The 17,451-nt window shown below is 45.7% G+C and overlaps 1 long non-coding RNA gene across 9 annotated transcripts in view; it reads right to left on the bottom strand.

The window, feature by feature from the left end:
- Positions 1-239: 239 nt before the first annotated feature.
- Positions 240-17,451, bottom strand: part of LOC108934812 (uncharacterized) — a 29,491-nt gene continuing 12,279 nt past the window's right edge. For 5 of the 9 annotated variants that reach the window (XR_001966160.1, XR_001966161.1, XR_001966159.1 and 2 more), the window contains 2 exons: positions 12,929-13,074; positions 1,836-2,775 (listed from right to left, as the gene is read on the bottom strand). This is a non-coding gene — a long non-coding RNA (uncharacterized LOC108934812). Of the gene's footprint in view, positions 558-821; positions 1,301-1,599; positions 1,619-1,835; positions 2,776-12,928; positions 13,075-17,451 lie in introns of those variants that run through there. The other 4 variants (XR_001966164.1, XR_001966165.1, XR_003798296.1 and 1 more) reach the window with 4 other exon arrangements.

The raw sequence follows: 17,451 nt of genomic DNA, 5'->3' as shown, positions 1-17,451 counted from the left end.
TAGTTTTTTACTTGAGCAATTCAGGGAGAGCACATTCGTCAAGGGTACTACATCAGGAGACTTGATTGAAACCAGCAACTGGAGCCCAAAGTCACCCGCTCTGACCACTACGCCACCTGTTGCCCACTACTTTGATGCCATTCTCTATTTCTGAAGTCTCATTATAGATTTCAGAGCTCTGCACCTTATGGCTTTCAGGTATGAAATAAACTATTCATAATTTTTAAATTGCGCACCGTTCTGAATAGAGTGATGAAATCTCAAGCTGTCCCGCCCAAGATGTGAATCATCCCCTTGTCCAGCATATCCACACTGTATATGCTATCCGCTTGTAACAGACAAGGCAGGAGACAAGAAGTGCAGTTGCCCATTGGTGAAGACTTTTATTTGCCCTTACAGCAGGGAGAAGAAAGGGGATGGAAAAGGGAGACCAGGGAACAGGTGGGATGAGGTTTTGTGCAGGTCAGGGGGGCTGGGAGAGCCGGGTCGGTCGGGACACGGGCGTCGTCTGGGATCGGGTTTGTCTCATTCTCCTCCTCGGTCTCTTCTCTCTACTGCTGGGCACCGGGGAAGAAATAGGGAGTGTAATCAGCCCCAGCTGTGGCTGCTTTGCCCCTGTCGCCGCCGCCTTCCCGGGCAGCCTCGGCATGCTACACTGCTGGTTAGTCACTTAGTAGTCATCTTGGTTATCAGATCGACTGTCGTGCTATAGCAGTGCTTGTGTTCAAGTAACCCCTTTACATAAAAAAAAAGTTTTATTTAAAAAATCAATACTTATGAGGACCTGGGCATTGGTCCTTAGCTGTTTTTTTTCTTCTTCTGTATGGGAAAAAACATACTATATGTAGGGTTCGGTAGTATTCGCGGTTTCAGGGATCCACTAGGGTCTTGGAGCATATCACCCGCAGATAAGGGGGGACTACTGTACCACTGTATATACCAGTATACATTACTCGAGTAACTGCATAAAGAGGCTTTTTTAACGGATAACATAGTACACGTCTGAAATCAGGAGAGAAGTTAATCTTAAAGAGATGAGTTTTGAAACCCTTCTTGAATGCTGACAAAGATTCAGCAGTACTGAGTGTGAAAAGGGAGGTCATTCAGACACCTTGGAGGGAGAACCAAAAACCTTTGTGCTTTTGATTTCAGACCTGTAGTGCATGAAACCTGTAGCAGGCATAGACAGGGGAATGCAACAGTCTGGTTGAGGCATACTGAGCGATGAGGGCTTGTAGATACCTGGAAGCAGATCTGTCTCTGTAGGTCAAAACTAGTATCTTGAATTTGATGCAGGCAGCTACAGAGAATGACGAAGAGCGGGGATACATGAGGATTCTTTGAGAGGTGAAAGAAAACTCGTTCAGCAGCATTCTGTATCAACCGGAGAGGTCTGATCTTAGAGGCCGGAAGATGAGACAGAAGACAGTTGCAGTAGTCCAGGCAGGATATCACATATATATATCAGATATAACATCCGTAGGACCCACCCTTCTGACAACAAACTCTATAAAGCTTCTGGTCCAGACCATGGTGATATCCCGCCTGGACTGCTGAAACTGTTCCCTTGGTTCTGATTAAATGATCCTGCACTTGGATCCAGCCTCCTCCATGTCAGCTATACGCAGAAGACACAAATATACACACACACACACTGTCAGAAACCGCTTGTTCCAAGCGGGGCTGCGGCAAACCAGAGTTTAACAAGACAATACAGGGTGCGAGGCTGGAGGGGGAGGGGACACACCCAGGACTGGACGCCAGTCCGTCGCAAGGCACCCCAAGCAGGACTCGAACCTTAGACCCGTCAGAGAACGGGACCTGGCCAAGCTGCTGCACCACCATGCCCCCCTTACACACAGAAGAGTTGGAAAATAAACAAATTAAGAAAATATCCAATTAAAAAATACTTGCTCACTCATTCTCTTTCATTAACCATTTGTCCTTGTCAGGGTTGCAAAGATCCAGAGCCTATCCTAAAATCGCTGGGCACAAGGCTGAGGGGGTGTACACCCTGGATAGGAGGACAGCCCCACACACACTCACTACAGGTAATTCAGCAATCCTCCTGAACTGCAATGTCTTTGGACTATGGGAAGAAATCCAAGTGGACACGAGAAGAACATGACTGAGCTGTATTTCAGCTTACACCCATACAGACCAAGTGCTATGAGGTTGCAACTCTATACCTGCTGTGTCTCTGTGCTGCCTTGTCATTAAAAGTGAATAAAATAAAAATGGTTCTTTGAAAATTCAAAGCTGTTCATAGTGAGGTACCAGTATATTTACCATTGCTGCTTCATAGTTTACCAGTATTAATTCTAAACAGCACACACAGTTACACTCATTTATACTGAATGAATGCCTGGAATACAATGTTGCCATGGAGAGCGTGAATAAGAAACAATGTGATTCCAAGTCGTGGTCCATACACACTCCGCCACCTGCTGCTTACCAGGGGAAAAACAGGTCAAGCAGCCACATGTGCTCCAGGGTAGACAGACGTGTCAGCTTAGAGCACGCCTGACAATAGAGCACCCACTCTGACCCCATCTTCTGCACTTCTACTACAAGGAATTAGTAGCAAGAAAGCAGCCATTTGTCTTCATCAAAGATCAGCACAGAGCCCTGCCAGAGTGTCTCTCTCTCTCGCTTTCTTTCTCTCTGTCGTACGCCCTCATTGTGGAGGAACGGTACTTCCCAGTTGGGCACCAGGGGCCCCCTGCCAGTCTTCACACGTTAAAACAGAGTGATGTCCTCTTCCTCCTTGTAGTTCTGTGGGGTAGAGCGAGACACATTATGGGACATTTTTGTACCAAAGCATTTAAAGAAAAAAAACAAGCTTTGCTTTAGACCATCTTCTCTGAGCTGATTATTCCACTTTAAAGGTTGTTCAAAGTTGTCTCTTTGAGTAAAACACAAGTAGAACTACTTTGCATTATGAGCTGTTTGTTAAGTATTTGTAGCCTCTGAGGCTGTCTGTGTGGAGGTGGAGGTTTGTTTTTATGCCCATATTCCTTCACTCCATATCAAGTAGCTAAACCTGTCTGCATGATTGCGCAGGAAGGAAGGGACTTTATTAATTGTATAGCTACACAATCACACAATTACATTGGCTCCTACACTTACAGTCACAACTGGGACTAGAAGTCTGTTCATAACTCAGCTTATTTTTAACTCCAAAGTCACATTTACCACTAAGTAGTGAATAAACCCTGCATAATACAGATGTCCCTTTACTTATTAAAGAGATATTCATTTAAAAAACTTAAATATGCTATATTAAATTTAAAAAAAAATGCTCTGAAACATTTACATACAGACGTTTTTCTCCGAAGTGACTTCCAATGGATACTACATAGTGTTATCAGCCCACACACCTCATTTACCAAGGTAACTTACACTACTAGTACTGTACACTACTTACAGTCACTTACCCATACATCAGTGGAATACACTCTCTCTGTAACTCACACACTATGGGTGAACCTGAACAGCACGTCTTTGGACTGTGGGAAGATACAGGGGCGTAGCTACATGGTGGCCATGGGTGGCCAGTACCACCCCTGACTAAAGCTTGGCCACTCCTCTGGCCACCCCTGTTGTGCAAAACACTCTGACCACACTGACAGGTGACTTTTTTCACTGCTCAAACTTGTATGACGCACATGGTGTGCAGCGCTATTTGGCTGAAAAGCTGCGAACCGCCGGCACAGTGAAAACCTCTGTGTGTAGGAGGGAGAAGCAGAGCGGTAAAATTCAATTTTGGGACCGTTACTGCAGCCAAGTCCAGCGCAAGTGAGCAATGCAAGGGCATACGGTGTTCAGGAGAGTAAAATCAGTGTTGTTTACTTACATTTCATTTCGTGAAAGTTTGTTAAAGTTGGGGTACTGGGATGTTTAATCATGAGAAATAAATTTTAGCTTACAATTAAATATCGCATAACTTAGCTAATGTTAGCTAAAGTTATTGCAACTGATAGCCAGCTAATTTTTAAAACTAATCATGTTACCGCACATAAAACGTTATCACACGCTGTCACTGTTTTTTGTAAGTAGCTATTCAAATTAATAATAATAAAAGTGTTTCTTGATAGGTGTGTCTCTAAAAACTGTGTAGAGAGCATGAAAAGGAAACAGGGGAAGCTAGGAAGATACTTTCCTTTTTTACAAACTGAGGACTAGTAGCAGTAAAACTGAAGAAGACAAGGAGGCAGGGAAATGAATGGTACAGAGAGGGAAGAAGCAGGGGAAATGTATGCTGCTAAGAGTGACAAGAGGAAGAAGAGATACACTCCAAGAAGGACCTTGTGGAGAAGCTCTACAGAGACAACACACATAAGACAAGAATCAGAGATGAGCAAAAACACAGCCCACCAGGTATGTAGGTTACACAAGTTGTATCTGCAAACATTAAAAAAAATAATTTCCAATACCCAATTTGTATCATTAGCATCTAAATATACAAATAATGTAGAATAAGGATCGTATCAAATGATATTATGATGTTTTAACAGACATTTCTAAGTACTGTCACTAATTTCTTGTGTACATTTGTAATAAATTCTGTAGAATTTATACAATTTCTGTCCGTAGAATTTGCTTTTGGTACAGCATGTCACAGTCAGTTGTGATTTTTTTTTTTTTGGCCACCCCAATGAAATCACTGGGTCTTACCTGGCCACCCCTGAAAAAAAGTTCTGGCTATGCCCCTGGGGAAGAAAGCCACAGAGACACAGGGAGAACATACAGACTCCACATGGACTGAGTGGGGATCAAACCCATATCCTCTTACACCACTCAGGCGCCGCCCCCAATTCCATGCATCCAGCCATCATGAATGACCACTTGTCCAATACAAGGTCACAATGGTTCAGAGCCTATTCTGGAAGCAAAGGGTGCCAGGCAGGGTACACCTTGGACAGAACATGAGTTCATTTTACTGTAACACTTCTATTTTTTTTTAAGAAATAACTTCAAGCCACACCGAATTTAAAAGTTGTTTAAAATTCTGAAAAATAAATCATTTCAATGCTGACTAGTGACTCGTCCATCAGGTAAGCATATTGAATGTTTGTTAGCTACTGACCAGTTTCAGCTTTATTATCTAGAAAATCAAGAAAAGTTCAAGGAAAACAAGTTTATGTAAAAATCTTGGATATAGCTATAGCAAATAAAAACGTCTGTAAGACTTCAGTGCTGATTATTGATGATTCCCATAAACCTGTGCAAAGTTTTATGGACAGTCACAAGCACCAGTCACAAAATGTAAACAAGCAGAATGGAAGCAAGCAGAATGATAGTGGCTCTCCAGTCCTGTTCCGTTGCTATTCTGTTCACATGCGGAAATACAGGTCACATTCACAAATAAAAAGGTAAATATCAGAAAAAAGAACAACAAAGAAAAATAAATAAACTTAAAAATGTTTGTATCTTAAAAAACTTGCAATACATGGAGCCAATGAGGTTTGTAGCTGAAGCAATTTACATTTATTCATTTAGCTGATCCTTTTCTCCAAAGCAACTTACAATGTTGAGATTACAGTTATGACAAGGTTACAAATATTCACCCATTTATACAGCTGGGTAATATAAATGGAGCAATGTAGGGTAAGTACCTTGTTCAACAGTACTACAGCCAGAGGTAGGGAGCAAACATGCAACTTTGGGAGCCAAAGGCAGTAGCTCTAATTACTATGCTATCAGCTGTAAGATTACACTTGGGACTTTGCCAAGGGCAGTTCTTTGAATACGACCATGCTGCTGTGTATTGTGTACAAGAAGATGCTGGCGTCTACCGAAGTTCAGCAGATGTACCTTTGAACAACCCTGTCTTGCCATATAATTTTATGATTTTCTTTGCAGTGTTTCATCAACAGCATGATCCTTGATGATGTGGATTTTAACAGGTAGTGAACCAGTTTTAGCATTAGTTTGGCTTGTGCTGCATTGAGTTCACAACCTCCATTAGTCCTTGTTTACTAATTCCACTTGTTATAAGCCCAGCAATCACAGCCCAATTTGGGCTGTCCAAACCATGTTAACTTGTTCTGAGTATCAGTTCATTTTCAGTGTTTTCATTGATCTCCATAGTCTTTACTGTTCTGCTTTGTTTTTGCATTAAATGTTGTATTAGCATATTAAACACTGACTATCATATGTGACGATATGTTAAGTGTGCAGTATTTAACAGGTATGAAAGAGCTGAATGATTACAGGTAGACACACACACACTTTCGGAACCGCTTGTCCCATACGGGGTCGCGGGGAACCGGAGCCTACCCGGTAACACAGGGCGTAAGGCCGGAGGGGGAGGGAACACACCCAGGACGGGACGCCAGTCCGTCACAAGGCACCCCAAGCGGGACTCGAACCCCAGACCTACTGGAGAGCAGGACCGTGGTCCAACCCACTGCGCCACCGCACCCCCTTACAGGTAGACAGTTATACAATATTATATAATAATTGATCAAGGGAGACTGCACTGTTATGTGTTGACAATTAATGTGAAATACATCAGAAATCGTGTTCATTATAATGGGACTTGGTGATATTATAAGGACCCACATTACCGTAAGTTTGAGCGGGAAATGGGTCTATTGGGCTCCAGGCCCTAGGACCACGGGATTGCCTGATGCCCCGGTCCGGGATAGAGGGCACCGGAAACGGTGTGTGAGGCAGCGGAAACGCGGTAAGTGAGCTGGCATTCGTGCTAGACTAAAGGCTAACCCTAGTCGCTCGGCTCTACCATCCATTCTCCTCTCCAATGTTCGCTCTCTCAACAATAAACTGGACTTCCACAGACTACAGCTAACTACCCAGTACAAAGTCAGGGATTGCTGTGTTCTCCTTTTTATGGAAGCATGGTTCAACGACAGCACTCCGAACAGCTAGCCGGGCTAATCGCACATCACGCCGACAGAACAGCAGCACTGTCTGGTAAGAGTCGCAGCGGTGGTCTGTGTGTTTACACAGAGAATGAATGGTGCAGGAATGCTGTTGTGGTCTCTAACTACTGTTCATCGCTGGTGGAGTTTATGATTGTGAAGTGCCAGCCATAGTACTTGCCCAGAGAGTTCACCGCCATGCTCATTGTTGCGGTGTACATTCCACCTGGTGCTAACGCAAGGGAAGCGCTAAGCAAACTCTACAAGGCTATCACCAATTTATAGATTGCACATCCCGCCTGATTTTTTGTTGTCACCGGGAACTTTAACCACGCAAATCTGAAATCAGTGCTGCCAAAAATTCCACCAGCATGTTGATTTCGCAACCTGTCGTACAAACACTTTAAACCTTGTTTACACAAACATTCACGGTGCTTACAAGGCTGCACCCCGCCCCCACCTCGGTTGCTCGGACCACATCACTGTTATGCTAATCCCAGCATACAAACCACTTTTGAAACGTGCCAAACCAGTCCTGAAACAGGTGAGAACCCGGTCTGCGGGAGCCATCTCAGTACTTCATGACTGCTTTGAACACACAGACTGGAATATGTTCAGAGAAGCTGCTACATACCATAACACCAAAGACTTGGAGGAATACACAGAATCAATGACTGGTTACATCAGGAAGTGTATAGGTGACGTGACTTCCTTCAAGACCATCACCACACGTGCAAACCTGATACCATGGATGACTGCTGAGGTGCGCTCACTCGCTCACTGCGGAAAACCTGAGACACTACCTTCAGGTCTCACGACAAGGCAGCCTACCGCACACCAAGAGCCCAGGCTATCAAAGAAGCAAAGTGCAACTACACAGGAAGAATCTGCCACCATTTCCTAAATTCCACGGACACAAAGCGCATATACTGCCGTCCTGTCCTGGGTGTGTCCCCTCCAGCCTTACGCCTGCGTTGCCGGGTTAGGCTCCAGTTCCCCGCGACCCTGAATGGGACAAGTGGTTCAGACAGTTCAGACAAAGCACATGTGGTGAGGCATTCAGGTCATCACTGACTACAAAGCTACATCATTTGTCTGTGATGGTGATGTCTTGGTCCCAGACGTGTTGAATGATTTTAATGCATTGTTCGAAGCACAGAACAACATGTCAGCAGGTAAAACCACCCCAACTCCCACTGACCAGGTGCTTTATCTGTCTGCAGTAGATGTCAGGAAGACTCTGTCCAGAAATAACCCACAGAAAGCTGCATGTCCTGACAACATACCTGGCCAGGTAATCAAGGAATGTGCTGTTCAGCTTGCAGATGTCTTCACGGACATCTTCAACATTTCCCTTAGCCAGGCAGTTGTCCCTGTGTGCTTCAAGACAACCACCATTACCCCTGTGCCGAAGAAATCATATGTGTCCTCCCCTGAATGACTACAGACCGGCTGCACTCACACCTGTCATGATGAAGGGCTTTGAGCGGATAGTCATGAAACACATAAAGAGCAGTCTTCCAACCACACTGGACCCATTCTAGTATGCCTACCATCCCAACCATTCAACAGAAGATGCCATATCTGCTACCATCCACCTTTCTCTGACCCATATGGACAAAAAGGACAACTATGTAAGGATGCTGTTCATTCATTTCAGTTCAGCATTCAACCCAATCATCCCTCGGAAATTGATAACTAAGCTGAGCCTGCTGGGTCTTACCACCTCCCTCTGCAACTGGATCCTGGACTTTTTGACTGGGAGACCCCAGTCCGTCAGGATTAGCAACACCACCTCCAGCACCACCACACTGAACACCGGTGCTCCCCAGGGCTGCCTGGTCAGTCCACTGCTGTTTACCCTGCTGACTCATGACTGTGCTGCAAAGTACAGTTCAAATCATATCATCAAATTTGCTGACGACACTACAGTTGTGGGCCTCATCAGCAACAATGATGAGTCAGCATTCATAGAGGAGGTGAACCAGCTTGCAGAATGGTGTAGAGACAACAATCTATCTCTTAATGTTGATAACACTAAAGAAATGATTGTTGACTTCAGGAGGACCCGAGTAGACCACTCACCACTGCATATCAATGGAACAACTGTGGAGAAAGTCAAAAGCTCCAAGTTTCTTGGTGTGCACATGATGGAGGACCTCTCCTGGACTCTCAACACCACCTGCCTAGCCAAGAAGGCCCAACAGAACTTCTAGTTCTTACGGAGGTTGAGGAGAGCCAAACTCCCCCCTCCCATCCTCACCACCTTCTACAGTGGGATGATAGAGAGCATCCTAACCAGCTCTCTCACTGTGTGATACAGGAATTGCACACTGTCTGACCGCAAGACCCTAGACCGAGTTGTGAGTACAGCTGAAAAGATCATCAGAGTTCTTCCACCCACCACTGACACCTCGTACAAAAACCGCTGCATCCCCAAAGCCACCAACATTGTAGACGACCCCTCTCACTCCTCTCATGGACTCTTCGCCCTCTTGTCATCTGGCAAAAGGTACAGGAGCATCCATGAAACCACCAGCAGACTCTGGAACAGTTTCTTCCCTGAGGCAGTCAGATTATTCAACACCCTGCTGCCCCCCAATGCTCACCTGGCACAGTCAAACAGCTAACCCAACATGACTCCATAACACTACAAACTCCCTACAGTCCACGTCCTGTCCTGTATATTTATTTACTGTCGTGTACTCCTATTCTGTGTTGCACCATGGTCTCTGGAGAAACGACATTTTGTTCCACTGTATACAAGCTATATAGATGAATGACAATAAAAACAACTTGAACTATTATACATAGTTGGATTATGGGAAAATTGTAAATAAAGTGTTCGAGCACTGTGGGGACTTATGGGGAGAATAATGGGGTGAGTGTTTCCCAGAGAGAATGGAGAAAGCTTGGGGGCGCTAAGCAGGCTGGAAAGGCTGGCTTGAGGCACAGGTCGTTGAGGAAAGGGGGCCTTGGACCAAGAGCATTATTTTCCTGGGTGTCGGTGTTTTAATAAAATATTTGTTATGAACGCTGCCTGTGTGTGTCTTTCTTCACCCCATCCGAACCCAGAGTGCTGCGCGCCACACTGATGTCAGTAGTGGGATGGGGCAGGACGATGAGAGACTGGACTCAGGAGCTGTGGAACACCAAAGGCGAGGAAGGAGAAAACGATGCGAAGAAAGAAGCCAGCGGCGTGAAAGCACGGCGCCCAGCGAAGAAGAGTCTGCACGGTGGAAGTCGAGGCAGAGAAGCTGTCACGAAGCACAGGTGTCCAGGGAGACCCTAAGGAAGTGCAGGCTATGGCGAATACTGAAAAGCTGTGAGGTGCCGCTGGAGAGAGGCGAGCAGGTTGAGTGGGGTCTCCCTGAGGCCAGGGTAGAAGAAGCAGGAAGAGGCAGCAAACCACGGCCGAGTGCAGGTGCTGAGGAAAGTTGCCCTGCAGAGAGTGACGCTTTCCTGAAGATGTCGGGCAACGTGCTGCAGAACAGTGTATCTCGATGACAGACAGGCAGGGCTATGTAGCCAAGGTGAGCAAATCTTCAAACGCAAATTCACTCACAGGCAAAGATATCGCCCCTTTCATGGAGAAAGCACCCAGCCTGCCTGAAGCTCCGATGAGCTTTCTGAAGAAAGGGCAGCACAATGGTGCAAACGCCGCAAAAGCAGGAGGGCTACGCAAACAGAGGGAGCTGGTTTCATGAGCGTTGCAGTGGACTCAGCATGCAGCGAGCAGGGCGGCTTGCCAGGGTCCTCTGCCGAAAGGTGGCCAAGCAACGGGAGATGGGGCAAGAGGGCCAGGCGCGCAAGAGGGATGTTCGCCCCGACAACGGAGCTGGGACAGCGCAGAGCGGCTGCGGAGAGCCGACCTGACAAAACCAACAAAAGCCAGTCAGCTGCAGGGAGTACAAAGTGGTTGGCAAAAACCACATGGGAGCCACTAAACCTGGTACGTGCCATCTGTGTGGAAAAGAGCTGTGCTAGGACCAAGGCCGGGTGAACAAGGGGCGAAGATGGCTGCCTCGACCCCGAGAGTGCCACCATGGCGAGCTTCTTTTATTGTCCCCGTCCCCAATAACCAGCACTGAGCATCTGGGACCTGCAGTCACAGCCGGAGGCACGTAAGAGACAGCGCTGGACAGTGAGAAATTTGTGGGGCTGGCAGCAGCAGGGATGCTGCTATCTTTCTTGACGGGGAGCAATATAACAACCCGCGTTACCGTAAGTTTGAGCAGGAAACGGGTCTATTGTACATAGTTGGATTATGGAAAAATTGTAAATATAGTGTTCAACCACTGGGGGGACTTAGGGGAGAAATAATGGGGTGACAGTGTTTCCCGCTGAGAAGGGAGAAAGCCTGGGGGCGCTAAGCAGGCCTGGAAGGCTGGCTTGAGGCACAGGTCCTTGAGGAAATGGGATCCTCAGACTGAGAGCATTATTTCCCTGTATGCCGGTGTTCTAATAAAACGTTCGTTATGAACGCCTCCTGTGTGTCCTTCTTCGCCCTATCTGAACCCAGAGAGCTGTGCGCCACAATATGTTATATTACATTTATTGATTCAGGTGATGCTTTTCTCCAAAACAACTTACAACATTAAGCTACTTACAATTATTTACCCATTTATACAGCTGGGTAGCTTTTACTGGAGCAATCCAGGGGCGGGACCTTACCTAAGGGTACAGCTACAGGTGGGATTCAAGATTGTGACCTTTCCAAAGGCATAAAAAAATTTTACTATTGAGATTAATGGTGATTACATCTTTGATTTGTGAACATTCACCTTATAAATGGTTTTTGAAGAAAAATTTGCCTTTGTAAGGCAAGGGAACACTACGTAATTTCTGAAGAAATGGTCGGCAGTACTTCACTGTGGTGGGTAGTAAATGCCCCTGCTAGTTAAGAACACATGCTGAGGCACAGTCTCAGTGTTAATATCCAGCAGTGGATGCAGAAATCTCACAGCTACTGTACTTGCCCACAGTCCCCCATTCAGTGTAGCTCAAGGTGCTCATGGCACCTGTGTCTTCTGCAAGAAGGGAGTTGGGTACAACCACACTGAGAGGGGAATGATGGCTGTGTATTTACCAATAAGCCCATAGATACAAACCCAAAAACACAGGGGTGTTGACATACACATATTTAAAAACAGGGCCACTGTGCTTTAGTAGTGCAGGTTAGATAATAACAACACACGTGCATTTCACCTGCGATTTTCTCCAAAGTGATGTACAACTCAGAGCAAAAAAAAAGGGAAAATATAGTACTAATGACTGTGGGACTATGGCCGTGTATCCCAACTCCTTTCTAGCAACTTTACGGAGCAAAAAAAGTCATAAGGGGGGAAGAAGTCATTTACACAGCTCCATGGGTGCGTGACAGTTGTTAACATGCACACACGGACACACACACGCACAGGTAGGCTACTAATAGACTCTGCCAGCTCTACAACACATTATTCATATTTAATAAGGACTGGGGAGCAGGAGCAAGAAGTCAGATAAATAACACAGCAGGGTGATGGGGGGAACAGAACAAATAAACAAGCTCCTTTAAATTAAGCACAGCTCACGGACCCACCAATTTTAAATAAATCATGACGTGCCTGAAGCAAAAAGATAGCTTTCCAGTTCTGCAGCACCAGAGTTTGGCCGTAGCTTGGCGCAGCCAGTCAGAGCCCCCCACTCAGGAAGAGGTAGATTGGGAGCCATTAGTGCACGGGAACGCGAGTGAGGTGGCTGGTGTGAGCGCTCGCCTCCAGGATTGCCCCCGGCTGCTGCCCATCGGCCGGGGAAGTAATGAACTCCCTGCTCGTTAGAGCTAGAGCACAGTGGCATCCACGTACTCACGTTCACACACACATACACACACACAATTCATGAGGCTGCGTGCGCACGTGCTACTCTTTACTTATCTCTAGATGTGTACATAGCAGCAAACTCACTCCAGCATGTACCAGCAGCACCAATGCACAGCAAGCTGTGTGTATCATATAACATGTGGCCTGTGAAGACACACACACACACACACACACACATACCTTAGGAAGATCCATTCCACCATGAAAGCAGCTGTTCAGCTCTCTTTACTCTGGAACCAGAGTACAAAGACCTCCGTCTGTGCTGCATGCCCCATTCAGCACTTCCTCTTGTTTACACATCTCTCTGTCCACAGCATTTTGGGGAACTGTAAACACATTGATGACACTTCAGATGTGAGGTCCTGTTCCCCACCCACACATACACATGACACTCTGCTGTTTATACATGGATTCTTTTACACCACAGCAACTCCACTGGCATGCAGCTGAATGCAGGAAGGGCCGACAGAGGCTGAAAGGAAGGCTTGTTAAGTCAAGTAAACAGTGACATTGAAGAAAAATCACCAAAAAATTCCATTAAATCACCAGCCAAACACCAGAAATGTAATTATAAGTGATTTAACATAGCATATGACAACAACCCGCAGTACAGCAGCCATTATTTTTGTCAGTACAGTGAAAAGGAAACTATTTACTTCTAATATTAAATAAGCAACAAAGAAGTTATGGCTGAGCTCTTACACAATATTATGGTAACACACTTGGGCACCTGCAGCTCTGAAGATATCCCTGTAGGATTGGCTTTTTTTGGTTTTATCTGCATGTTACCATTCACAAGGGCCACAACACATTGAGCTTGAACAGTTGCCTTGTTATTACAAGTCATGACCAGAACAGACTCCCACAGGACAAATCAAAACAAGGACAAAGCAATGTAGAAGTGTCTGAAACTGTACAGATGAGTCCAACAGAAAGAACAAGTAAATGAAGATGGCTGGAGCAGTCCTGGAAGTGAGGGTTCTCTGAAGGAAGTCCCACAGAAATGGACACTGGAACTTCAAGGAGCCACCTGAAGTCATTGGCTCCAACAGCTGTTACATTCATTAATTTGACTCTTTCCTCCTAAGCAACATACCAGCTGGAGAAAAAGTGCATTTCAGCAACAGACAGAGAGATATAGATGCAGACACACAATTCTCCAAATACAATCAGATTTTCTTATAGGACTGTTTAAATGAAGCATATACAGTATTGTACAGGTAACTGCATGTAGTATTGATAGGAAATACAAAATCATTTGTGACAAATGGTATAATGTAAATTTATGGAGTAACCAGGAGATGAGTCTCAAAAAGATGTGTTTTGACATCATTCTGAATGTTGAGAGAGATTCAGCAGTTCTGAGTGAGAAGGTGAGGTCATTAAAAAAAAAAAAAATGTGTTCTTCCTGGAATTCTGCAGCATCAGCGTTCTTCAGGTACGCTGAAAAAGGAGTCCAGCCAAAATGTACCCATCCTGACAAATAAAACATCTTGACGTGTGGTCTCCCATCATTGCTTCAAAAACTTACATAAAACAAGGGGTTTCAAGCACCCCGGCATGTTATTCTTTTTTTAGTACAAGTTGAGCACATCTTTTGTGTTTTAAAATTTTTACTGGAGAAATTCAGTGCAATTGTATTGCTTATAGGCACTGAAGCAGGAGGTGGAATTCAAGCCTGGATTTTTCAAGTAGAAGTAATTTCCTTTGTACTACTGCGTTTCACTCCCTTCTTGTGTCCACATATGTTTATTTACTTAATTCTTCATGTTTTTCATTTGTATGTATGTTTCACACTGCTGCAACTTACTGCAATTGCCCTCTATAGGTTAACAAAGTTTTCATCCAAACTCAATCCACTGGTGACTATCTGTACAAGGACATGTGGTCACCGTGGTGCACACTTGCCAAAGTAGCCAGACTTTGCTGAGACTCAGAGTACCTTCCTCCACCTGATCATACTGAGGACACAGCAGTCCAACAGCATTCTGGGCAGAGTACAAAACACAGACAGACCCCACCACCAGCAAGTACAGATGAGCAACCGCTTTCTCTGGAATGGGGTTCAGCTGGCTGATTTTAGATAAGTGGATACAAACCATATCCCCATGAAGATCCATGCAGAGACAAAGACGCCACAGTGGAGCTTCCAGAGGACAGCACAGGGGACTCAAGCCCAGAGGATGAGCAGCATTCAGGACATGCAACTGACCCAGGACACACGTGTTGGTCTTGGGAAGCACAGCATTCTACATGGCTTCCATCAACCTGCCGTCCAAAGCTCTGTTTCCACCAAAACCAATTGGCCCCTAATTGTTTCCAAACGTGGCAGCTCATCTGCTGAGTTAATAGCGTGCGCATGTCGGAGCTCAAACCTGGGACACCCTCCCCTCTGTGTACACAAATCAGGGCAGAACTTGAGGCAGGCCTGGCCCTGATTAACAACAGACAGGGTCAATGTACAGAAACTAAGCAACAAAAGGAGAGTTAAAAAACAGAGGGGTTGAATTTCTGTATACACATTTTTGTGCATGTTTTCTGTGATGATGATGACAATGTTGATGATGTTTGGAGTATGGTGGGATTCAGGCGAGTCCCGCTTTGAATGCTGCATATCCGGAAGCCGTGAAAAAAACACAAGACAAGGAAGGCAGGTTCCATGCAGTCTTCACAAGTGTCAAACTTTCTGATAAAGTTTTATGCAGCTACACGTGTGATGAACATTGGTTCATATGGTGGAAAGAAACAAACTAACTGCACTTAAGAGTCACACATCTGTATCTATGCCTCTGTTCCTGCTAATGTAATGCACACATTGTATTTTCTATGAGATGTATGTCGCTTTGGAGAAAAGCATCTGCTAAATGAATAAATTCAAATGTAATGTAAATGTCTCCTGATGGCTGTGGTCTGTAGTACACACATGCTCTACACACTCTCCTACCCACTCAGTTAGGAAATCGGGAAACAGTGAGTACAACCAGCAGTACAAATGACTATGAATAATTACACTTAACTTGTGGGATGCAATGGCTCACCCCCAGGAAGTGCAGACGATAGGAACTGGTGGAACCAACAAGTTCATACTTACAATCCGACACTTTTCACCAAAATGATGTACAACATTAAGCTACTTACACTGACTTACCCATTACATTAATTTTAAACAGCGAGGTAGTTTTTACTGTATCAGTTCAGGGTAAGTATCATGGTCAAGGGAACTACATGACAGGGGATTCAAATCTGGATTCGAGTCCAAAGGTGGTAGCTTGAACCAATGTGCTACCTGCTGCCTGAGCTTGTTCTTTCTTCCAGAAAGCAGAAAAAGCAGGTGTTGCCCCAAGCTGGGTCACTGCCTCTGTTATTCAGGTTTGTTTTGAAGCCATGATTTCCTTTCTTTTTCTCTTTCTTTCCATAAACAACCCTTCTTGTCTTTCTTTTTTCCTGCAGTGGTTTTCCTTCAAGCACTCAGGTCATGCATGTTGGAGGCCCCTTGCTTAATTCAGTTTATGGACGACCCCATTTCCATTCCCCGCTCAACAGAGACCCCCAACACTCAGCTCTCCAATTCCCCCCTCCACCCCCTGCCCCATAACCTGGCACAAGGCTTCGCCTGCCCAAAGGGCTCAAAACCAGCAAGTGATTTCTTGCTCTAATTTGTACACTTCAAGTTCAGTCAAAAGTGTTCTGCAACTTGCACCTCCAAAGACTGCTTCCAAAGCACTTCCTCAATATGGAAAGAATGCTACGCATTCACTGGTTTCCCCTGAGCCCACGTGTTAACTGCTATTGCTTACAACAATATGGGCCTTCATACTTCAGCTCTGTCCAGCCCCATTCAGCCCTGTAAGTTCACCAAGCTGCGAAGAATTTCACACAGTCATGCGCACAATATGAATTCATTCATAAAATCACAGCAAAAATCTTCTGTACTATTATGGCAAAATGCACGCACGCACATTCTCTGAAACCACTTGTCCCATGCAGGGTCGTGGGGAGCCCAACCCAGCAACACAGGGCGCAAGGCTGGAGGAGACACACCCAGGACGGGACGCCAGTCCATCGCAAGGCACCCAAACCCCAGGACCCATCGCAGGACCCAAACCCCAGACCCACCGGAGAGCAGGACCCGGTCAAACCCACTGCGCCACCACGCCCCCCATTATGTGAAAACTTTCTTGAAAATGTGATTATCACTTCAGAATCACTTCTGGATATTTTCCCACCAGTCACATGAGTAAGTGACCATGGGGGAACAAAGGAATGGCAGTGAGAGTAACCGCCACAGAGCCGCAACACTCGGAGCCGTGAGTGCATGAGCGAGAACCTCGTGATATTAGGCTCCACAGCAGTACTGAGCAGTTCTGCTAAACATGTCTCTGTAATTCAGTCAAAGGGGGTTGGAGGGGAAGCCCCTTGGAAAACGTTACACAATAGTATTAAATTATTTGCTGTTTGGTTGATTACATGCACTGCAGAAACATAAAATTTTTTCCCTATTGATTTCTTAAAAGGGGGGCGCAGTGGCACAGTGGGTTGGACCGGGTTGGACCGGGTCCTCCTCTCTGGTGGGTCTGGGGTTCGAGTCCCACTTGGGGTGCCTTGCGGTGGACTGGCGTCCCATCCTGGGTGTGTCCCCTCCCCCTCTGGCCTTACGCCCTGTGTTGCCGGGTAGGCTCCGGTTCCCTGCGACCCCGTATGGG

This window comes from Scleropages formosus, chromosome 1 (assembly GCF_900964775.1).
Source record: "Scleropages formosus chromosome 1, fSclFor1.1, whole genome shotgun sequence".
Lineage (NCBI taxonomy): Eukaryota > Metazoa > Chordata > Actinopteri > Osteoglossiformes > Osteoglossidae > Scleropages > Scleropages formosus.
The sequence above is the reverse complement of the archived record's forward strand: the minus strand, read 5'-3'. Positions and strand labels throughout refer to the sequence as shown.